The 25,305-nt window shown below is 37.5% G+C and overlaps 1 protein-coding gene across 1 annotated transcript in view; it reads right to left on the minus strand.

Annotated features, from left to right (window-relative positions):
- Positions 1-25,305, minus strand: part of DNAH6 (dynein axonemal heavy chain 6) — a 368,310-nt gene that overhangs the window by 318,240 nt on the left and 24,765 nt on the right. The window lies entirely within an intron of this gene.

Raw genomic sequence — 25,305 nt, forward strand, 5'->3', positions numbered from 1 at the left:
TTGGTTCCCGTGCCCTTTCTACCAAAGCAGACCCTGGATCTTTTTCTGGCGTTTAATCTCACTTAAGTTCCCAAATGACTGTTGCTAATGTTGTATGGAGTGATCCCATCGAAGGCCAGGGCCCGTTGCTTACTCAGGATGCCTTATCCCAGTTACTGATCAGCGGAAGAAATCCTTTCACCTGCCTTGACGAATCCTTACACCACATGACCGAGCTCTGGTTTTCAACCTTGTCTCCAAAATGACATAATCACCACTGGAACACATCATTTTCTTTTGCTCTTTTTGGTTGCTCTTTGTTACCTTGATATTTGTTTCTTGCTGTATGTGAAGTTCTTTACATTATTGTACTCACAGCCTGCATCTTCTCAATCTTAACATATTCAGGTAGTATTTGATATGCTGGTATGATTCTCTAAATCATAGATAGAGCTAAAATGGAGATTACAGGTCACATAATCCTACTTCCCCATTTGATTAATAAGGGACTGAAGCCCAGAGAAGGCAAGTACTTTAGGTCAGGCAGCGAGTTGTGCCACAGACAAAACTAGAATGCAGATCTCCCAATCCCTAATGGAAACTGGAGACAGCAAGAGAGTAAAGTCAGTTTAGAAAAAATTTTAAAAATTCAGAAAAACTTCAAATGTACACAAAATAAAGATTAATTCCCCAGAGATGAAAAATACACACAAAACTAATTAGTCAGCTAGTAAAATGCAATCATAGATATAAACTAATAAGGGAAAAAAATTCAAAGCCAACTCAATACATCAAAGCATAAAGTTATAACAACAAGCAATGTTAGACACACACTCAAAATAGATTTCATTTCAGATGTGCAGTGAAATTTTAATCTGTTCCCTTCAAAGTTTATGTAATGGAGACAAATCTATTGCTCCTCAATCCTAGACTCCCTTTTTTAGATAAAGGTGGATTGTACACAAGTGTTACCATGTGCACCTGAAAGTATTCCAAAAGCTAAGGGGTGTGTGTGTGTGTGTGTGTGTGTGTGTGTTGTGGAGTGGGGGTGAGGAGGATTGGAAGACACATAGTTTTACAAAGATATTACTATATGAAACACTACTCATCAAATCTCTTCAAGCTTATTTTTTAATGTGGCAAGATGTTATCTTCATTGTCAACTGATCACTTACTAAATCAATGTAGACAGCTTTGTGTATAGCCTGTTATTTTTATAGTTCTTATAAATAATCGTTACAATTCATTGGTTGTTTCTTATGTGCCAAGTACTGTGATTTATACTTTGCATTTATTCTCTTAAGTACTGCTAACAAACATGAAATTCCCATTTCATAGCTAAAGAACTAGGTTACAAATGGTTACTCACAAGTTCACACTTTAATAGTAAAAGTAAATGCAGTTAAAATTTTTTTAGCGTTAGGTTAAGATTTATATACCAGGCCATTTGTGACGGGTGCTATTCCACTAATCGTTGCAATAACCTTATGTTTGAGGTATTACTATACTTATTCCACAGATAGGAAATTGAGGCTTAAAGAGGTTATGTAACTTTCCCAAGTCACTTCAGAGGTAGTAAGTGGCAGAGCTGAGATACAAATCCAGATCCATCAACTTAAATTTCTATATGAATTTGAGCCCAAGATTATTGAATCATAGAATTCTGCTTCTGGATATATAGTGGACTATACCAGGGCTCACAGAAATAAGGGAATCCTCAAGGGTCAAAATAATAATCAGATGAAACCAGAGCAATAAATAACATGGAAGCTGTGGGTGCTGTGGGTACAAATGCCCATACAAAGAACATATAGCTTCAGGGATTAATGCTGAGGAGAAATAGAAGACTAGGCCTTGTTTGAGTCTACATAAAATGGAAGAGCAAACTACAGTTGCCACACACATCTGAGACTGCTGGAAGAATTATCCCCTCAATAATAGGTTGGACTAGGAAAAAACTGGCAGTGATAAAAATCTACAGGAAAACCAGCATATTTCTACCTGCAGATCCAGGTGGAAAAAAATTGTTAAAAATATAATAGTCTGCCCCAGGAATTTATGAGTATATGCAAAACTAGTTCTGGGTTTTTAATTTACACTATCTGTGTGGTCTGGGGAAAAAATGCACGCTACTAGGAAATACTCATGCAGAGAAAGGCATCATCAACTCTGATTCCTTAGAATTCTCACAAGTTAGTTTCAGCCAAATATAAATTTACAATTAAAATAAAAAACCCAAACATACAAGAAAACAAGCCACTCCAAACAAGAGTTAGCAGAACAAACAAGACTTAAAAGGCAAACACATTATATATTAGAACTCTTAGATATAGAATACATAAACTATTTATGAAATGCTCAAGGATAATGACGATATAAAATTTAAAAGTAATGATGGGAATAACATTAGCAAAAATGGTAGAGTAGGAAACTCTAAAAGTCCATCCTTCCACAAAAGTTGTAAGACTTCAGTGACTTTAGAGATTTCAGTTACCACATGTGACAAAGTATACAGTCTTTAAATAGTAGTTTAGAAAAGTCAGCAACAAACAAATACAACCTACAACAAGCAGAAACAACAAATTCTTAGAAGGCAGGAGAATCTGATTTCCAGAGTTACCATATTATAATATTCAACATATCCGACATCCAATTTTCAACCAAAAGTATGATACATGCAAACAAAGAAAGTATGGTCCACTTACAGGAAGAAAAACTTAATTAATTATAAACTAAGATGTTAATTGTAATCATAGGGCAACCACTAAGAAAATAACAAAAAAAAAAATAGATAAAAAGCGAACCAAAATGATACACTTAAAAAAATCTACCTCACACAAAAGAAGGCAATAGTGAAAGAACTGAAAAATAACATATAGAAAACAAACAGAAAATGTCACAAGTAAGTCCTTACTCATTAGTAATGATATTAAATGGAAATTGATTAAACTTATCAGTTAAAAGGCAGAATGAATAAAAAACATGACTCAAATACATATTGTCTACAAGAGACATATTTTAGATTGAAAAACACAGATAGGTTGAAATAAAATAATAGAAAAAAGATATTTCATGTATACTCTAAGCAAAAGAAAGCTGCAGTGGCTATACTAATATTAAACAAAATAGACTTTAAGACAAAAATTGTGATGAGAGCTAAAGGTCATGAAAAGAGTCAATCTTAACAGTCAGCTATAACAATTAAAACATATATTCACCTAACAATACAGCCCCAAAATATATGAAGTAATAACTAACAGAATCGAAGGGAGAAATAGACAATTAAACAATAGTAGTTGAAGAGTCCAGCTTTCAGTAATGATAGAACAATTACTGCTATGGTTTGAATGTGTCCCCTGAAGTTCATATGTTGGAAAATTAATCCTCAATGTTGAGAAGTGGTGAGAAGTGGGGCCTAATAAGAGGTGATAGGTCAAAATGGAGACCTAATGCAGAGACCTCATGAATGGATTCATGTCTTTTCCTTGGAAGTGGGCTAGTTATTGAGAAGGCTTGTTATAAAAGTGAGTTGGTTCCTCTCTTGTTCTCTCATGTACTCTCTTGCCCTTCCATCTTCCATAATGTGTGAGTGCAATATGAGGTCCCTTACCAGATGCCACTATCCTCTCAATTTTGGACTTCCCAGCCTCCAGAACTGTAAGAAATAAATGTTTGTTCTTTATGAATTATCCAGCCTGTGTTATGTATTCCATTATAGTCACACCAAATTGACTGAGGGACAATAGAAAAGATTAATAAGGAAGTAGAATAATTGAGAAATACTATAAACCAAACACACCTGAAAAACATCTATAAAATGTCCCACCCCCAAAACAACAGAAAACACTTTATTTTCAAGTGCACATGAAACATTCTCTGGGATAGACCATGTGTTAGGACACAAAACAAGTCTCAATAAATTTTAAAATTTTGACATCATACAAAATATCTTTTCTGACCACATGAAATAAAATCAGATATACTAGCAAACTGAATCCAGCAGTATATTCAAAGGATTGTATACCATGGGTAAGTATAATTCATCACAGGAATGTAAAAGTAGTTCAACATAAAAAATTCATAAATGTAATACATCATGTTAACAGAAGAAGAGGGGAAAAAGACAGCATGATCAACTCAATTGATGCAGGAAAAAGCATCTGATAAAAATCCATCACCCTTTCATTATAAAAATATTAAACAAATTAGGAATAGAAGAAAACATCTTCAACCTGATGAAGGGCATATGAAAAACCCATAGCTAATATCTTACTCCATGCTGAAAGCCTGAAAACTTTCCTGCTAAGATTAGAAATAAAGTAAGTATGTCTGATCTTGCCACTTCAATTTGATATTGTACTGAAATTTCAAGCCAGGGAAATTAGGGAAGAAAAGGAGATAAAAGGCATCCAGGTTGGAAAGGAAGAAGTAAAACTATCTCTATTCATAGATGAAATTATCTTATATAAAAATCTTAAAGAATTGACAAAATATGATTAGAACTAATGAGTTTACCAAAGTCACAGGATACATGATCAACACACAAAGATCAGTTGTATTCCTATATACTTGCAATGGACAATCAAAAAATGAAAAAGAAAACAATTATATTTATAATAGCACTGCAAATGATAAAATATGTAGGAAAAAAATTGAATCAAAGAAGTGCAAGACTCACATGCTGAAAACTGAAAAACATTGCTGAAAGAAATTTAAGACCTGTGTAAATGAAAAGGCACCATGTGTTCATGAATCTGAAAACTTACTATTATTAAGATGGCAATACTCCCCTAATTGATGTACAGATTCAATACAATCCCTATCAAAACTACAACTGTCTTTTATAAAAGTTGACAAGCTAATCCTAAAATTCACATGGAATTGCAAAAGTCCTTAAGTAGCCCAAACAATATTGAAAAGGAAAAACAAAGTTGCAGCACTCACATTTTCCCATTTCAAAACTTACTACAAAGCTATAATTATCAAAACAGTGTGGTAATGTCATAAGAATAGACACATAGATAAATATAATAGAATTCTCCTGGATGTTGTCCAAGTCCATCAAGGAGGTACCTCTATGAGTCTCCAAAAACCACAGTGTTACTGGGCTTGGGGTGCTCCCTCAAGCAGACACAGCTTAGATTACAACACCCAAGTCCTTTCTAAAATCTGGAAAGCCTTCCGAAGAAGGATGGCTACAAACAAGCCCCAACAGTGAAAACTACAATAAATACCTAATTATTCAATTTCCAGACACTGAAGAACACGTACCAGCATCAACACCATCCAGGAAAACATGACCTCAATAAATGAACTAAATAAGGCACCAGAAACCAATCCTGGAGAAACAAAGATATGTGCCCTTTCAGACAGAGAATTCAAAATAGCTGTGTTGAGGAAACTCAAAGAAATTCAAGATAACAGAGAGAAATAATTCAGAATTATATCAGATAAATTTAACAAAGAGATTGAAATAATTACAAAGAATCAAGCAGAAATTCTGGCGCTGAAAAATGCAACTGACATACTGAAGAATGCATTAGAGTCCTTTAATATTAGAATTGATCAAGCAAAGGAAGGAATTAGTGAGCTTGAAGACAGGGTATTTCAAAATACATGGTCAGAGGAGACAAAAGAAAAAAATAAGAAAAATAAATGAAATATGCCTACAGGATCTAAGAAATAGCCTCAAAAAGGCAGCTCTAACAGTTATTGGCCGAAAAGAGGATGTGGAGAAAGAGATATGGGTAGAAAATTTATTCAAAGGGATAATAACAGAGAACTTCCCAAACTTAGAGAAAGACATCAATATCCAAGTACAAGAATGTTACAGTACACCTACCAGAGTTAATCCAAAGAAGACTATCTCAAGGCATTTAATAATCAAACTCCCAAAGGTCAAGGATAAAGAAAGGATCCTAAAAGCAACAAGAGTAAAGAAACAAATAACATACAATGGAGCTTCAATACATCTGCCAGGAGACTTTTCCATTTAAAGTGTTGAAGAAAAAAAAAAATAACTTTTACTCTAGAATAGTATGTCTGGTGAAAATACCCATCATCAAACATGAAATAGAAATAAAGCCTTTCCTAGAAAAATAAAAGCTGAGGGATTTCATCATCACCAGACCTGTCCTACAAGAAATGCTGAGGGAAATATTTCAGTCAGAAAGGAAACAACATTTGTGAGCAATAAATGATTACCTGAAGCTACAAACTCACTGATAAGTCACAAAAAAACAGAATATTGTAACACTGTGACTATGGTGTAAACAACTCTTGTCCTAAGTATAAAGACTAAATGATGAAACAATAACAAAAATAATAACTACAGCAACATTTCAAGACATAGTACAATAAGACGCAACTAGAAATAACAAAAAGTTTAAAAGTGGGGGGATGAAGTTAAAGCATAGAGTTTTTATTAGTTTTCTCTTCCCTTGTTTGTTTATGCAAACAGTGTTAAGTTGTTATCAGGTTAACATAACATGTAAGACAGTATTTGCAAGCCTTGTGGTGATCTCAAACCAAAAACATACCACGAAGACAGACACACACACACACACACACACACACACACACACACACACACGAAAACTAAATAATATCACCAAGGAAAATCACCTTTACTACTGGAAGACAGGAAAGAAAGAAGGAAGGGAAGACCACAAAACAACCAGAAAGCAAATAACAAAATGGCAGGATTAAGTCCGTAGTTATAAATAATAACATTGCATGTAAATAAACTTAACTCTCCAATCAAGAGACACAGACTGGCTGAATGAATGAAAAACAAGACCCATTGATCCATTGCTTATAAGAAATGCACATCCCCCATAAAGACACACATAGATGAAAAATAAAGGGATGAAAAAAGATATTCCATGCTAATAGAAATGAAAAAAGAGTAGCAGTTGCACTACTTACATCACACAAAATAGATTTCAAGACTGAAACTATAAGAGATAAGGAAGGTCAGCATACAATGATAAAGGGGTCAATTCAGCAAGAGAATGTAACAATTATAAATACATGTGCACCCAATGCATATAAAGCAAATACTGTTAGAGCTAGGATAGGCTCCAATACAATCATAGCTGGAGACTTCAACACCCTACTTTCAACATTGGACAGACCTTCCAGACAGAAAATCAACAAAGAAACATCAGACTTAATCTGCACTATAGAGCAAATGGATCTAATAGATATATACAGAACATTTCATCCAACGGCTACAGAATATACATTCTTTTCCTCAGCACATGAATTATTATCAAGGAAAGCCCATGTTAGGTCACAAGAGAAGCCTGAAAACATTTTAAAAATTGAAATAATATCAAATATGTTCTCTGATCACAAAGGAATAAAATTAGAAATTAATAACAAGAAGAATTTTGGACCTATACAAATAGGTAGAAATTAAACAATATGCTCCCGAATGACCAGGAATCAATGAAGCAATAAGAAGAAGACTGAAAAATTTCTTGAGCAAATCATAATGAAAACACAATATACCAAACTCTATGGGATACAGCAAAAGCGGAAGTAAGAGGGACGTTTATAGCTATAAGTGCCTACATGAATAAAGAAGAAGAACTTCAAATAAACAATCTAATGATGCTTCTTAAAGAACTGGAAAATCAAGAGTAAGCCAAATCAAACATTAGTAGAAGAAAAGAAATAATAAAGATCAGAGCAGAAATAAATGAAATTGAAATGAAAAAGACAATAGAAAAGACCAATGAAATAAAAAGTTGGTTTTTTGAAAAGTTAAACAAAACTGACAAAACTTTAGCCAGAGTAATGAAGAAAAATGAGAGAAGATCCCAATAAATAAGATCAGAAATAAAAAAGGTGACATTACAACTGATACTGCAGAAATTCAAAGGATCATTAATTACTGCTATGACCAATTATATGCCAATAAAATTGGAAAATGTAGAAAAATGAACACATTTCTAGACACTTACAACCTACCAAGATTGAACCAGAAAGAAATCCAAAACCTGAACAGACCAATGACAAGTAATGAGATCAAAGTCATAATAAGAAGTCTCCCAGTAAAGAAAAACTCAGGACCTGAAGACTTCACTGCTGAATTTTACCACACTTTTAAAGAAGAACTAATACCAATCCAACTCAAACTATTCCAAAAAATAGGAGAGGACAGAATACTTCCAAACTCATTCTACAAGGCCAGTATTACTCTGATACCAAAACCAGAGAAAGACCCATTTAAAAAAAAGAAAACTACAGGCTAATATCGCTGACAAATTTTGATGTAAGAAATCCTCGATAAAATACTAGCAAACTAAATTCAGCAATACATTAGAAAGATCATTCATCACGACCAAGTGGGACTGATCCCTGGGATGCACAGATGACCCAACATATGCAAATGAATCAGTGTGATACACCGTATCAACAGAAGAAAGGACACAACCATATGATCATTTCAATTGATGCTGAAAAAGAGTTTGATAAAATTCAACATCCCTTCATGATAAAACCCCTCAAAAAACTGGGAATAAAATGAACGTATCTCAACATAATAAAAACCATAAATGACAGACCTATAGCTAGTATCATAATGATTGGGAAAAAATCGAAAGCCTTTCCTCTATGATCTGGAACATGACAAGGATGCCAACTTTTATCACTGTTATTCAGCATAGTACTGGAAGTCTTAGCTAGAGCAATCAGACAAGAGAAAGATATAAAGGACATCCAAATTGGAAAGGAAGAAGTCAAATTATCCTTGTTTGCAAATAATATGATCTTATATGTGGAAAAATCTAAAGACTCCACAAAAAAACTATTAGAACTGATAACCAAATTCAGTAAAGTTGCAGGATACAAAAATCAACATACAAAAATCAGTAGCATTTTTATATGCCAACAGCAAACAATCTGAAAAAGAAATAAAAAAGTAATTTCATTTACAATAGCCACAAATAAATTAATTCTATAGGAATCAACCAAACCAGCGAAAGATCTCTATAATGAAAAGTATGAAAGAAGTTGAAGAGAACACCAAAAAATGGAAAAATATTCCATGTTCATGGAAGAATCAATATTGTGAAAATGTCTATACTACCTAAAGTAAGCTACAGATTCAATGGAATCCCTATCAAATTACCAATGACATTCTTCACAGAAATGGAAAAGACAATCCTAAAATTTATATGGAACCATAAAAAGACCCAGAATAGCCAAAGATATCCTGAGCAAAAAGAGCAAAACTTGAGGAATCACATGACCTGACTTCAGTTTATACTACAGAGCTATAGTAAACATAACAGCATGGTACTGGCATAAAAACAAATGCATAGATGATGGAACAGAATAGAGAACCCAGAAACAAATCCACACACCTACAGTGAACTCATCTTGGACAAAGGTGCCAAGAATATACACTAGGGAAAGACAAGACAAGGGATTACTAGCCGGAATATATAAGGAGCTAAAACAAGTCTATTGGAAAAAAAACGAATAACCTGATCAAAAACTGGGCAAAAGATTTGAATAGACATTTCTCAAAAAAAGATGCACGCATGTCAAACAGGCATATGAAAAGGTGTTCAACATCCTTGATCATCCATGTTTAATCAAAACTACTATGAGATATCATCTCACCCCAGTTAAAAAGGCTTATATCCTAAAGACAGGCAATAACAAACTCTGATGAAGATGTGAAGAAAAGGTAACCCTTGTACACTGATGGTGGGAATGTAAATTAGTACAACCACTATGGAGAACTGTATGGAGGTTCCTCAAAAAATTAAAAATTGAGCTACCATATGCTCCAGCAATCCCACTGCTGGATATATCCAAAAGAAAGGAACTCAGTACATTGAAGAGATATCTGTATTCCTATGTTTGTTCCAGCACTCTTTACACTAGATAAGATGTGGAAACAACCTAAGTGTCCAACAACAGATGAATGGATAAAGAAAATGTGGTATGTATACACAGTGGAGTACTATTCAGCCATAAAAAGAATGAGATCCAGTCATTTGCAACAACATGGATGGAACTGAAGATCATTATGTTAAGTGAAATAAGCTAGGCACAGAAAGACAAACATTGCATGTTCTCACTTATTTATGGGATCTGAAAATCAAAACAATTGAACTCATGGACACACAGAGTAGAAGGATGGTTACCAGCGACTGGGAAGGGTAGTTGGGGGTTGGTGGGGAGGTGGGGATGGTTAATGGGTACCAAAAAATAGAAAGAATGAATCAGACCCACTATTTGATAGCACAACAGGGTGACTATAATCAGTAATAACTTAATTGTACATTTTAAAATAATTTGTAGAGTGTAATTGGATTGTTTGCAACTTAAAGGATAAATGCTTGAGGGGATGAATACCCCAATATCTATGAAATGCTTATTCCCATTGAATGCCTGTATCAAAACATCTCATGTACCCCATAAACATATGTACCTACAATGCACGCACAACATTAAAAAAATTTAAAAACAGCAAATGGATGTGTGCCTCTCTTTGGTGACAATTGGGAAGATGAAAGATAAGAGACTTTACCATTTGACTGCTAACCCACTCAATAAGGAAAAACCCAAGGGACAGTGAGGGGTGACAGACACCAAAGAAGAGGAATGTGAACCCCATATGTGAGGCTGTGGTGATATTAAAAAAAAAAAAAAAAAAAAGAGTAGCACATGAATAGCAGAGCAGGTGCTGACATGGGACTCTTGGTCTGAGCAGTACAAAATGTAGTGTGCTCTTGCTATTTTTGCTGCTTTTGAATTCTGCTGTCACTTTAGAAGCAAGAGGCCTTTGGCTTGAATCTGGGTGTTTTCCACAACCTCACTAAATTACTCAATTTTAAAAGAAACCCAACTTCTCAATTTTTTTTTTTACTTGAGCAGGTTTCTATTCGAAAAACAAAAAAGCTTTAGATTTAGAATTTTTTTGATGAAGCAAATGTAAAAAGATTCAAACAAATATTAGGGCTCTGTGCACAGCAAGAAGCCTTTTTGAGACTGCTCTGAATAAGCAATATGTCAGGGCCAGGTAGCTCTGAAGCGTAAGGCTGAGAGCCTAAAGACAGGGTGATATCTAGACATGCTGCCAAAAAAGTGAGTTTGAGAACCCTATTAGTGTCATAACTGGTGTGACCTGGGCATGAGACTCCTTGGTCCCTCAGCCTACAGATTCATGGAAGAGGGATTGGGAAAATATCCCAGCTATAATATCTAGTCTCTGCAAGACCTCTGGGACGTGCAGAATGAAGCACAGAGATTCAGGACAAGTTGTTTGGTTTTCTGCAGGACCTGATTGGTGGCCCTATGGAAGTTTAGGTACAGAAACCCATCTTGTCTGGAAGGACCTTGCTGTACATAGTATACACAACCCAGAGCTCACAGTGGAGAACTGAAGGGCTGGGAAGGGCCAAGACTTCTTCTAGGGATGTGGGCAACATGCCAAAGGGTGGGGAAAGGCTGAGATCTGGAGGCCATGTCGCTTTTCAGGGATCACTTTTGGGTCTGTGGCTGCAATTCTAATGCCAATTATTGCCAGTTTGCCCAAATACCTTAATACTACTACCTGGTTCCTTTCTGCTTATTTTCATCCTAATGTGAGGCCTTTGGTTATTCAATAATGATTTTGTTGCTAAATTACAGTATGCCTACTTGTAAAAATATGTTATCATACTAATATTCTCCGCTTATAAAAATCCAATTTGCCAACTTGTTTTTACTGTTTTAAATATTCCCTAGCAATAGCCTATGGCAGAGAATCCTAGGGCAGTTCAATGGCTTGAAATTCTGGGTTGGTAATCCTATTTCACAGCTAAGATTCAGAGAGGTAAAGTTACTCTTCCAAGGCTGCACAGTCAGTAAATTGCCAGGAAAGGACATAGTCACCATATAACCTAGGTATTTTACTCTTAGGTATTTACCCATGCAAAATGAAAGAAAGTCTATATCTATACAAACACTTGCATGTGAATTTTCATAGCAGCTTTATTTGTAATACTTCTCAGCAATAAAAAGGAACAATCTGTTGATACGTACAACAACATGGTCATACCTGAAAAACATTAGTTGAGCAAAAAAAAAAAAAAAACAAACAAAAACAAACAAACAAAAAAAACCAACCCAGACACGAAAGAGTACATATTGTTGTAACTGGGCATGGTGATCCATGCCTGTATTCCCAGCAAGGCTGGCAGGTCACTAGAGGTCAGGAGTTTGAGACCAGTCTGGCCAATGTGGTGAAACCCTGTCTCTACTAAAAATATAAAAATTAGCCGAGCATGGTGGTGCGCACCTGTAGTCCCAGCTACTTGGGAGGCTGAGGCATGAGAATCGCTTAAACCTGGGAGGTGGAGGTTGCAGTGACCCAAGATCGTGTCACTGCACTCCAGCATGGGTGACAGAGTGAGACTCTGTCAAAAAAAAAAAAAAAAAAGTACATATTGTCTAATTACAATTATATGAATCTCTAGAAAATACAAATCTAATTTATAGTGATAGGGAATAGATCAGTTATTACCTGGGGCTGGGAGAGAGGTAGGAGATTGACTGGCAAGGGGAACAAGGAAATTTGGGGGAGTGATGGAAATATTTTATATCTTGGTTACTTTGGTGGTTACATGGGCGTATAAATGTGTACAAACTCACTATACTGAATTTCTTAGAACACGTGCATTTTATAATATGTAACTTATAACAATAAAATTGATTTAAAATTATATTTCCAGTATTACACCTCAAAATCACAGGTGGGAGTTTCTAAACATACAGATTTCCAGGACTCATGCCAGATCTGATGAATTAGAATCTTTGGCATTGGCACTCAGACAAGTATTTGCTTGAAAAATTCTTATAGGTGATTCACATGAATATCTCTGGTTAAGAACCACATCTGCAGGTGAAGAAATATAAAGATGAAAATATTTTAAAGTTATATTAGGTAGTAATGTCATAAAACAGTTTGCATAACATGATTATATTTTCGTAATCCCAGAATATATATAAACTCAGAAACTATGCAGAAGAAAAACATAACTATTTAGGAGATTTGTGGTTATTTTTATGTGATGCCCTTTGCTATTCTGTGTGTTTAAAAATGAAGACCATATCCTACTTTTACATTAAGAAAAATGAGTTACTTTTAAATTAGCATAAGAAAGCACAGGAAAGTATAAAGGGGAGGGAACACGAACTTGATGGAGGCCAGGATGAAACGGATCAGGAACACTGCTGAAAGATTTAGTTTTTGATAAAAAGAAATGATATCTGTCCCACATAGATGGAAGGAAGGTGGCAGTGTGTTAGGTAAAGTTATAGATTTGGGGCCTTATTTATTCTATTTCCTCTCTGAAGCAGGAGATGTGGTCAGCTGCTGAGAAGGGTGGAGGTGGGAGTGGTAGAGGCTTCATATAATTTATACGGGAGTTAATGTCTCTTCAGCCTTGGCTGTCCAGTTTAATTTCAGGGTCTGTGAACTGCTTACAATTGTATTCATGTTTGTGTGTGTGCATTTCTTTGTCCATAACATTGATAAGATTCTTAAAAGAGTCTGTGACCAATTACTTCTCACAGATGAGAATCAGACATAGTCTGCAAGTGGGGCACCCTTAAGTGTTGGCATAAGTCACAGGTTGCTCAACTTTCTGAGGGGTTTGTGATATCATATTCTGTTGCTTCATCACCACCTCGTGGTCAAATATATGCATTACCAGATTTTGAATCAGGGCAATTGTTTCTTAAATCTGAAAGGAACTTGAGGCATTATATGGTCTAGTGCCCCATTAGTTATGAGAAGTAATAATTATTATAAAGCTTTCTTTCAAAATATTGAACCAATGTGAATATGTACAAGTGATAAGCCCTGCCAAGCCTAGATAATTACATTTCAAGACTTAAAGGTCTTTGCAGAGGTGATCTTTAAGTTAGTGTTTTTGTGATTTGAAAAGGTCAAAGAGGCCGGGCGTGGTGGCTCATGCCTTTAATCCCAGCACTTTGGGAGGCCGAAGTGGATCACCTGAGGTCAGGAGTTCGAGACCAGCCTGGCCAACATGGTGCAACCCCGTCGCTACTAAAAATACAAAAATTAGCTGGGTACGGTGGTGAATGCTGGTAATCCCAGCTACTGGGGAGGCTGAGGCAGGAGTATTGATTGAACCCGGGAAGTGGAGGTTGCAGTGAGCCGAGATTGCCATTGCACTGCAGCCTGGGTGACACAGCAAGCCTCTGTCTCAATAAATAAATAAATAAATAAATAGTCAAAGGGCATTTAAACTTAATTGCATATTAAGATCACTTAGAGAGCTTTGAAAAATTCTGATGTCCAGGCCACACATCATACGAATTAAACTAAGAGTGAGATATCCAGACATTGATACTTTTTCTAAAGTGTCCCCTACCCCAGGTGATTCCACACAGACACCTCTGAGAGCCTCTGCCACAGCAGCTTGCTATTCAAGGTGTGATCCATTGACTAGCAGCATTGGTATCACCTGAGAGCTTGCTAGTCCTGCAGAATCTCAGATCCTGCTCCAGACCTCATGAATCAAACTGTATTTTAATAATTCCCAGGTGGTTCAGTTCATATTAAATTTTAGAAGTGCTGCTACGGAGAATAGAATTGGTGTCCAGTAGGCCTGCTGGATATGGAAGGCTGGAATGGTGCCTGGAAGGTGAGTTTCTCATCTTTGATCACGTCCAGTTACAGGGAAATGCATTATATCTGTGCCTCTGTTAGAGAGTTCTAATTTTCAGAAAGTTCTGTTTTGGGTAGATGTCAAAATCTACTCTATAGTCACTTCTACAAACTGTCCCCGGGGTTTTTTGTTTTTTGTTTTTAATGTTTGAATGCACATATTATTCTACCCTTAATTTTCCTTCTTTAAATCTCTCCCTCCTAAACTTCCAGTTTCTTTAGTCCATGTATGATAGTTTTGCAGAACTCTCTAGTAATTCTACACTAAAAATGGCTTTTGGGACTGAAAGTGGGATTCTGAATGTGATATGACATAATGAGTACAGTAGGAAAATGATTTCCCTTCATCTAGGAATTCTACTAATGTCTCCTTTTTGCTTCCTGAAAATCAGGATATTAGTCATGGCCTTTGTCAAATGCTACATTATAGAGAATCTGTATCCAGCAAACAAATCAACACTGATGGTCCCAGGGTCTCAGATCATTCATATGCTACCACTAATAGTGTCCTGAGCTCTCAGAGACAGACCAATGTGTGAGTCCTGGGCTGAGGTTTTTTGGACCTTTGTCTCCAGTGGAGCCAGACTCTTGTCCCCCACCCCCTTCTCCTAGGACCACATCCTTTCACAAAGACAGCCCTTCCCTCAGTGTGGCCGTCGGGGAAAACCTACAAACTGCAACTGCTGCCTCTGATCTCACTCTGTCCATTCTGTCTTGCCTTTGAGTCCAAACTCAAACTAATGACAACCACTCCTGTTCTTACTGTGGCCTTAGTCCCTCGTGCTTGACCATAACACACCTGTGTGCCTTGGTGGGGAGCCTTGTCTGTTGTTACGGTCTCTTAAAACTGAACAAACAGCCTATCGTGGACCCGTTTCATATCAGTTCTCCTTGTTAGAATATTTGATCTCAGCATCTCACCCCTTTACTCATCTTTGGGCCTGAAGCTGTTGTGTCTAACAAGGATGTCCCAGCCTAGATTCCTCTTGAACCATCTGCGTCACTTGCATAGCCATTTAGTCTTCTAGTGCTGATTCCTTCTGGAGCCTTTCAGTGATGACTCATTTACATAACTTTTTAACTACAGGAATTTCAACTATGTAGGCTCGGCCAACGATTTTTGCTTATAGAGTTCAAATTAGCACAGCATCTTGGAGAGAAATTTTTCAGCATTTGTTGAGTTTTGAAAGCTACGTGTATCTTTTAAAGGTAGTTTCTCTTTTATAAATTTGACTTTAAAAATATGTGATCAGAGGCACAAAGATATTTATTTAAGGATTTTTATGGAAGCTATATTTAAATAAAATATAGTATCTAAACTATAATTCCCAATAAGTTGCTCTAGCCAATTAAAACAAAGAAGGAGAGCTATATGTATCGACATGAAATGGGGCAATATACTCAATATAGTGTTAAGTGAAAATGTGAGTTTCAGAATATTATACATTATTTCATTTTGTTTAAAAATATACATATGGTATATAATCTATACTTACGGTACAGAATCTGTATACATATATTATCTACATATAGCACAGAGCAGGGATTAGCAAACTCTAATGTATGGGTCAAATCCAGACGTCCACCTGTGTTTTTGTAAATAAAGTTTTATTGGATCATAGCCATGCCTTTAAAATAGTAAATGAAAATATTTACTATCTGGTCCTTTAAAGAAAAGATTTTCTAACCCCTGCTATAGTAAATATATATACATATAGTATATAGAAAATATATAGAATATACAGTATATATAGAAAGTGGTCACTATGTCAAGATAAACTACCATTTTAATTTTAGGAGAGTAAATCTTCTAGAAAATTTCTCAGTGCTGTCAGCTTTTGCTTGTGTTATGATTTTGTAGTGTGTGTCATTATTTTTTATTATCTTTAGACATATTGGAACTCAGTACGTTAATACTAGAAAGACTCCAGAAATTGTGGTTTCAAATGGTAAGAAGATAGCGACACACAGTGGGCAACAGCAGTAAGCTCTGAGAATTACATTCCCTGAGGCACTTAGGTATTTGAATAAAAAGTGTATGACAAGATTATTCCCACAGATGTAAGAGCAATATGGCATTTTGACTATACCAAACTACTTTTATTTCTTCTTAAAACCCCACTACAAGAATTTCTTTAAAGTTGGAAACTCAGAAAAATTAGGAGAATGGGAAAAGAAACAAAAATATGAAGTATGAATGGTAAGTGATTTAACAGACACAAAATAAAGGTGGACTCTAAGCAATGGTGAGAAAAGAGAATAACCAACTAATATATATAATAGAATCCTTGAAGCCTCTGGAATTCATGGCACCACACAGGTCTGGAAATAAGGGTTTAAACAAGGGGACTGGTTGACAGTCTGTTCAAGGATTGAATGAGTCTTCAGATTTGCTCCATCCTCCTCCAATCCCAGGACAAGACTGGAAATTTATTCTCTGGAGTGAGTAAAACAGAATGTCTCTACTCTAAGGGACAGTAGGCACTGTCCTTAAGGTACCCGAAGGTGGGTAACCTACTAAAAACAGTGTCGTTATCTGAATGTGAACATGCAAAATGACAAGATCACCCAACCCTCTTTCCCTTCTTAGCTCCCAGAATGGTGACATAGTGTGTTGAATCATTTCAATTTTCTTTAGACCTAAGGCATTCCCAAGATGGGGTCTTTCTGTTTTAAAATTCTGATAGGCCTGAGCAAACAAGGATGAGCTGGTTACCCTAGCCTCAAAGCACTGGTAGTTAGACCTCCACTTTCTGAGCAGTAGACTGGGAGAATCTTCTCGGAGAAATTTGACCAGCGCAAGGGGAAAGACCTGAATGTGTGGGCAGCCAGGTTCTATGACTAAGTGACCCAGCCAGATCAACCCTGCAGTGAAGCATACAGTAAACAAGTTTTACCTGGGTACTGTTTTGTGTTTTTAGACCCCCTGTCTTAAAAATAGGCAGACAACTAAAGACTGTTAGAAAATTCAAGGAAAGCCTCTAACACCAAAGACAGAAACCAAAACATTCAACAGAAAAAAACAACTTGAGAGGTAGGCACATTATTCAAAATGCAATGATCAGAGTCTTTATCTTGAATTTTAAAATGTGGATCTGGGAGAAAGAACACTTCTTCTGCAGTCCCAGCCATCATGTCCACAATGAAGGTAGAATGAAGGGAATAAGGTTATACCTATACTTGTCCCTTTATAGCAAAAAAGTAAAAGCTCTCCCAGAAGCTCCTATGTTTGATTTGGACTTATGTCTCATTGGATCCCATAGTCACACTTTGCTGAAAGGAATGCTGAGAAAGTAGAGAACAGAATTGTTGTAAGTGGCTTTTAACAGTCATGATCTACTCCCTGGGCTCATGGCCACTCCCCCTCGCACCCTAAAAAAGAAACAACTTAGGATTCTACTGACAAGAAAGAATAGGCAAAAAAGAAACTATATGGAAAATATGTCTGCCACAGGAACCAAAGTAAGAGGTTAAAATGTTAAAAATATAGTTGAAACTGAAACTCACATACATTGCTCGTGGAAATACAAAATGATACAGACACTGTGAAAAACAGTTTGACAGTTTCTTATTAAGGTAAAAATACGCTCTCTGGATGACTTGCCTACTCCACTCCTGGAGAGTTTCCTAGGTAAAATAAAAATGTATGGTTACCTCAAAACCTGTATTGCAGATGTTTTATAGCTACCTTATTTTTAATCTCCAAAACTGGAAGCAATCTGAAGATCTATCAATGGATGAATTGATAAACAAACCACGGTACATTTACCCAATGTACTATACAACTCAGCAATATAAAGGAACAAACTACTAATATGCATCAACTTGGATGAATCTCAAATGCATTATGCTAAGTGAAAGAAACCCAAGTAAAATTATATATTCATGGGCCGGGGCAGTGGTTCACACCTGCAAATTGGCACTTCGGGAGGTGGAGGTGGGTGGATCACTTGAGGTCAGGAGTTTGAGACCATCGTGGCCAACATCGTGAAACCCCGTCTCTACTAAAGATATAAAAATTAGCCAGGTGTGGTGGCTTACACCTGTAGTTTCAGATACTCGGGAGGATGAGGCAGGAGAATCACTTGAACCCGGGAGGTGGAGGTTGCAGTGAACTGAGATAGTGCCACTGCACTCCATCCTGGGTGACAGAGTGAGACTCCATCTTAAAAATAAATAATATATTCATAATTCTACTCATATTTATTCTGGAAAAGGCAAAACTATAGCGATAGAAAATAGGTCAGTGATTACCAAGGGCTAGAGGTAAGAGGAGGGTTGACTTCAGTGAAGCATGGGGCAAATTTGGGAGATAAGGGAGGAGTTCTATATTTTGATTGTGGTGATGGTTATATGACTGGGTACCTTTTTCAAAATGCAAAGAATTGTACAGTAAAAGGGTGCTGTTTACTGAATGTACATTAAATTATACAAGAAAAAGTGGAAAAGAAAAGAAAGAAAAAAAGAAAAGAAAGGAGAAGGAAAAGAAAGAAAGAGTCAGAACGAAAGAAAACCATGCAGCTAAGGCTTTCTGGAAGAAGTTGCACAATAACATGAAAGTTGAACACTAAAGACATATCCTATTTCTGCGGAAAACAGTATGTGGTAGATACAAACATTTCTGCTGCTGCTTCAGGCCAAAAAGTCCAAGTATTAAAAAAATGTAAACAACTGAAAAAATGCTTTGTTCTGGGATTCATAGTGTATGGTGGGGGTATTGGTCTTCACTAGGGCCTGAGGGACACAAGATTCAGAAACATCAACAGTGGTGTCATTTCAAGCATCTGTTGATAGTGAGTCTCTATGTTAGTGGTTCTCAAAGTGTGTTCCCTGGGCAGCAGTATCAGCATTACCTGGGAACTCGTTAGAAATGAAAATTTTGCAGCCCCATCTGAGAACTACTGAATCAGAAACTCTGGAGATGAGGTCTAACAACCCATTTTTTAATAAGTCTTCTGGGTGATTCTGAGGCATGTTTAAGTTTGAGAACACTGCTCTAGATTAAACAAATATGGGGTCAAGGAGTGAACTGTGGGTCTAACCAATTCAGAGTGAATTCTGGCAAGTTCACAGACCATATTCTCTAATCAGCCTTAAGAATAAGGAGGTGCAATCCCAGCACTTTGGGAGGCCGAGACGGGTGGATCACGAGGTCAGGAGATCGAGACCATCCTGGCTAACATGGTGAAACCCCATCTCTACTAAAAAATACAAAAAACTAGCCGGGCGAGGTGGCGGGCGCCTGTAGTTCCAGCTACTCAGGAGGCTGAGGCAGGAGAATGGCGTGAACCCGGGAGGCGGAGCTTGCAGTGAGCTGAGATCTGGCCACTACACTCCAGCCTGGGCGACAGGGCGAGACTCCGTCTCAAAAACAAACAAACAAACAAAAAAAGAATAAGGAGGTGCAAGGCAGAGCTAATTTTATGGAGTTTCTTTAAGAGAAAGAAAGAATGAAAGAAGAACAGAGAAAGAAAGAAAAAAAGGAAAGAGAAAGAATACGTTTGCAGAAAAAAAGGAAAGAGAAAGAATACTTGTTAGTATGTGAAGATATCGCTTGGGGCCTTTGCAGGGCCTTGGAAGGAACTTGTCCAAGCAAGGATCCTAAAGCCTAAGCTCCATTCGATACTTATTAAACCTGCATCTGTAGGTGTAGGTGATACATATCTTTTAACTTCGAAAGTATATCATCTGTAAGGAATAATTTTTTTCAGCATCACTCTGACTCCTGTGCCTTTCTAAAGAAAGAAATAATGATGCTTCCCTGATTAAACAATTGAAGAATACATAATTTTCTGGTGGGAATGTGAATTACGGTGTGACCCAGGTAGCAATTATTCAATTAATGTTGACCCTAAAGACACTCTCATGTTCTCTATCAATAACTACCAGAAAGTAAAAAGAAATTTAAAAGATAAAAAAGAAAGCAAAAAAGAAACTCTTACATATGCACACTGTTGAAGTTATAGGGAGGCCAATAACATACCCCCCTTTTCACTGACTGATTTCAGACCTATTTGAGAAATAGATACAGGAGCTAAGTAAATAATCTATATCATCTTTATCATTGATAAAGCTATTATGAGGGAAGAGAGCTTATGGTGAGGGCCAAGTGAGCTTATCTGTGCTCCCTGCCACTCACCAGCCACATTCCCACCTCCAATCTATACCTAGAGGTAGCTCACCCCAAACAAAGTTTGGATCAGAAGTAATGGCCCTACATCACTCATTTAATGCCTGCTATGGTAGACAGAATAATAGCTCCCAAAGATGTCTAGGTCCTCATCCTGGAAAGTGTAAATATGTTTCCTTCCATGGCAAAAGGGACTTTCCAGATGTGATTAAAGTAAGGATCTTGAAATGGGGAGATTATCCTGGATTATTCAGGCAGGCCCAATGTAATCATAATGGTCCGCATAAGAGGGAGGAGGCAGGAAGATCAAATAAAAAAAAAGAAGTGATGGCAGAAGTAGAGGTTGGAGTGGTATAATTCAAAGCTGAAAGCAGGGGCCAGGAGCCAAGGAATGTGGGTGGCCTCTAGAAATTGGAAAAGATAAAGATTCACTCCTAGAGCCTCCAGAAGGGATGCATCACTGCCAACATCTTAATTTAGATTTAACTTTATATTTCTGACCTCCAGAACAGTAAGAGAATAAATTTGTGTTGTTTTAAACAACATTACCTTTGTGGTAATTTTCTACTCCTACTGTAGAAAACTAACATACCTGCCTAGTATTCCTATCGTTGGGCATCTAGACCAGTGCTTATTTTCCTTTGCACATCTCTGTAAGCATGTATGAATTATTTTCTCAGGACATTTTTTTAATGCCTAAGAACAGAGTACTCAATTTATATTCCCCAAACTGAGTATAAAAGTAGACTGGAATCCTAAGAGTGTGTCAGTTGGCAAGACAGGATCTCTTTTAAAAGACAGCTTTGAAATGTACAAATATTCCACCATGTCATGATGTCCTAGATTAGGTTGTTTGTCCCCAGGAATATACTTTCTGTCTTTGCAGTTTTCTCCATAGACAGGGACTTGGTACCAGGTCCAAAGAGTGTGATCAGCAATTCGGTAACAGGTTTTAAGTGCTGACCTCAGATCTCCCACTGACCTGGAAAGAGGCCTGCCCTTGCTCTCTGGCTTCTTCCACCAGTTGGCCCAAATATCTGTGAAATTCAAGCAGTGCTTCGTCACGGGCAGACTTGAGGCCTATTCACAGGTAGCATTATTTGGCAAGTGTCTGCAAGTGCTGCTCAGGATTTAACCACAAATCTTTCCTATATTGTCTATGGCTTTAATGCAAGAGATAAATTTGAGTTCTGTCTCCACCATCCAGGGTCTGGAAATAACAAACATTGTTGGTTCTGCAGGAATTACTTTTTGTTAGCCAGGGATACAACATGAGCCAGACTTCATGTGGCTAGGGGGATGAATACCATTGCAGTTGCTCGAGCTGTCAGTGATAAGTTGGGTTTTCTCAATTCTTCACAGGGTTCATATTATTCTAGTCGAGGCTGTGGCTATAATAACTGTGGTGCCTGGATTTGAGGCATTCAGATAATATCCTATATTTATGTAGCAGCACCTTCTATTGTCCAGTGGAATTTCAATTCACATTGGATCCTCGAAATAGTTCTGGAGCAGAGGAGGGGTAGAAATAAATGTTGCCACTTGGCAGATGAGAAATTTAATGCAGAGAGAAATTGTACTTCTAAAAGTCTTATGTAATCAATGGCAGGACAAAAATTTTGGGTCTCCTGACTCCCAGACCACATTTACCCTTTTTGTCTGTGGTAAATGAGTAAGAAAGAAAAATGCAAACCTGTGTGAAGCTAAAGTTTATGTTGTCAGACCTGTGGCTGGGTTTTTTTGGACTCCTTTGGCATCCCCAGGTGAGTCTTTGCTCTCCAGGTATCAGAGAGCCTCTTTTGCTCACCCTTGTAATCCGCCACTGACCACTGGTCCAGACACATAAATGATGCTACATAAATATTTGTTGAATGAATAAGTGATTGATTGGTTCTAATCATTAAACTCCTAAGCCACTGGGTCCAGGGAACACTGTAGATGGTTTTGTAGAACCAGTTTCCTCTGGCCTCTTTGTCTCTTGTCTACTGAATGTTTTGTTCTTCTATCGCATTTGTGGTGAAAGAAAACTCTTTCTTGCCATGGGAAAGGCAAACAGCCACGTAGACCTGGAAGACAGCCAGGTTTGTATGGGCAATAAAGGAGGCAAGCCAGTTAGCTATTAACCAGCACAGAAAATAATTCAACTGATTATCACTCTAGTCACTTGCCTTTGGAGGCCTTTTCCTGACTTTTTCCAGCCCAGAGTGGTAAGATTAAGGCCTTAGGCAATCACAGTGTACATTTGTTTTCCCTGCCTTTCTCCAACTGTATCCAGGTGTCAGCAGGTTATAATAAACACCAGGCAGCTTGAGGTGGAAGAAGTCACAGACAGGCAGGCTGAGGGGTGAGTAAAGCTGGAGGAGGGGGAACCTCAAGAAACTGATGACTTCAAATCTATTTGGGCACCATTTAAGGAAAGCCCCAAGCTTGTTCCCCACTGGTGGCTTTTCAAGGTTTTGGGGTCCTTGTATTTAATACTTAAAGTAAAGGTACAGAATTGTGAACGTGTTGGCATGTGTTTTAGAAAGGTTGAGTAGTTTAAGGGTAGTGTGTAGGATAAACTAATGTCTTTAATGAGAAATGAGGCAGAAAAGGGAGTTTGAGCTGAAGCTATGGAAGTCTCAAAGGGGTAAATGCATCAGCTAAGATAAAATATTTTCCATATTATCACACGAAGTTGATACCACTGGCAAAATCAGTTTTAACCCCTTTTTAACAACTTAGTATCGCAAGTATTTATCCTATGAGGAATAAAGATTTTTGAACATGGGGACACATCAAATAATTTAAAACTTTTGTTTCAATTCTGCTTCTGAAAGCATGCAAATCAAATCAGGAGGTTGGAGGTGGGGACAAGGCCAGCAATGCATCTTGTGTGCCCTGAAATATTTCTAGGTCCCACAGATGAGCAGGAATCAGTGGTTGGGGATGTATTAGTGTGGAAAGGGTGGAAGATCCCAAAGAAATATCAATTCAGATGGGCAGACATATGTTGCACTAAGACCCACTTTTACCGTAGAGATAGAGCTGGGTTGAACACTGAACTGGGCACATAATTGGCCTTTAGGAAGGGTTTGGGAGGGTGTCAATCTCCAATATTGGAGAACAAAACCAAAACCCCTCTTGAGCAGAAAGGATGTGTGTTTACAGCAGCACATAGTACAGCCTCATGTAATCTTGTTGTTCTGCCCCTCTATAGGTTCCACCCACCATCCAACTTACTCATCCTAGGTCTTAATGCAGGAAGATGATGAAAACATCTAGAGTCCAGATGATGGTGCAAATCACTTCTTTACTGTCCCCATAAAGTCTTTCATTCCATCAGAGTCAGACCTGAGTAGACACCCAAAGGACCCAGTCTCCTTCCGTTCCTTGTTTTCTTCTTCTTTACTTTCTACCCCTCGGACCTCCCCAGGGTTCTACCTGCATCCTGCCCCACCTCCATCCTGTGTTTGAGACAGTGAAACTCATTCCAGGCTCCCTCCTGGAAGGACAATGGTGAATAGACTATTATGCTAATTCTTAAGAGTAGAGCACCTACATACAAACCCCCCATCAGATAACATTGATCACTCTCATGGCATCAATTCAACACATTATTGTTTTAAAAATTCCCCTTTCATTAGAGATTGGGATGGAGAAGAATAAAGGAGGTCAGAGAGACTTGAACTCTATTCTGTCATACTTTTACGGTCATTTAACTGCTTCTTGTGCCTTGGCCTTATTTTCTAAGTTAGACTGTTAGCGAAAGCTGAATTTTTGCCTTCTCCTGAATTTCCCAAAGCACTCAGAACAGGACTGGGTTCAGAACTCAGAATTATATAATCTCTGGAATACAAGAAAACCTGTTGATACCATTTAGTCTAGTATTTGCAACCCTGATGCATACTTGAATAACTGGAGTGCTGTGGCAGGTAGAACAATGGCTCCCTAAAGATATACACATTCTCATCTGTGGAATCTGTGACCATGCTGCCATACATGGCGAAAGGGACTTGCTGATGTGACTAAACTTAAGGACCTCAAGATAAGAAGATTATCTCAGATTATTCATGTAGGCCCAATCTAATTGGATGAGTCCCTAAAAGTGGAGGAACTTTCCCAGCTGTGTTCAGAGGGAGATGTGACTACAAGAGAATGGTCAGAGTGGTGCAGCATTACTGGCCTTGAAGTTGGAAAAAGAGGTCACAAACGAAGAAATATGGGCAGCCTCTAGAAGCCAGAAGAGGCATAGGAAGAAACTTTCCTCCACAGCCTCCAGTAGAGAAAGCGGCCCTGCTAACATCTTGGTTTGAGCTGAAATAACAACTTTTGGTTTTGGTGAACATTGTGTCTGCATCACGTACTACAACACTTTGCTCTCAGGTTTTGGTTCCAGGCCAAGATGAAATAGACATACTTTATCCTATTCTTCCAATTGAGTACAGCTACACTTCCTGCACATTATACATGAATATAAGGAGACTCTGAAATATGGAGAGAAGATGGCACGTTG

The sequence above is a fragment of the Macaca thibetana genome, chromosome 13 (assembly GCF_024542745.1).
Source record: "Macaca thibetana thibetana isolate TM-01 chromosome 13, ASM2454274v1, whole genome shotgun sequence".
In the NCBI taxonomy this organism is placed as follows: domain Eukaryota; kingdom Metazoa; phylum Chordata; class Mammalia; order Primates; family Cercopithecidae; genus Macaca; species Macaca thibetana.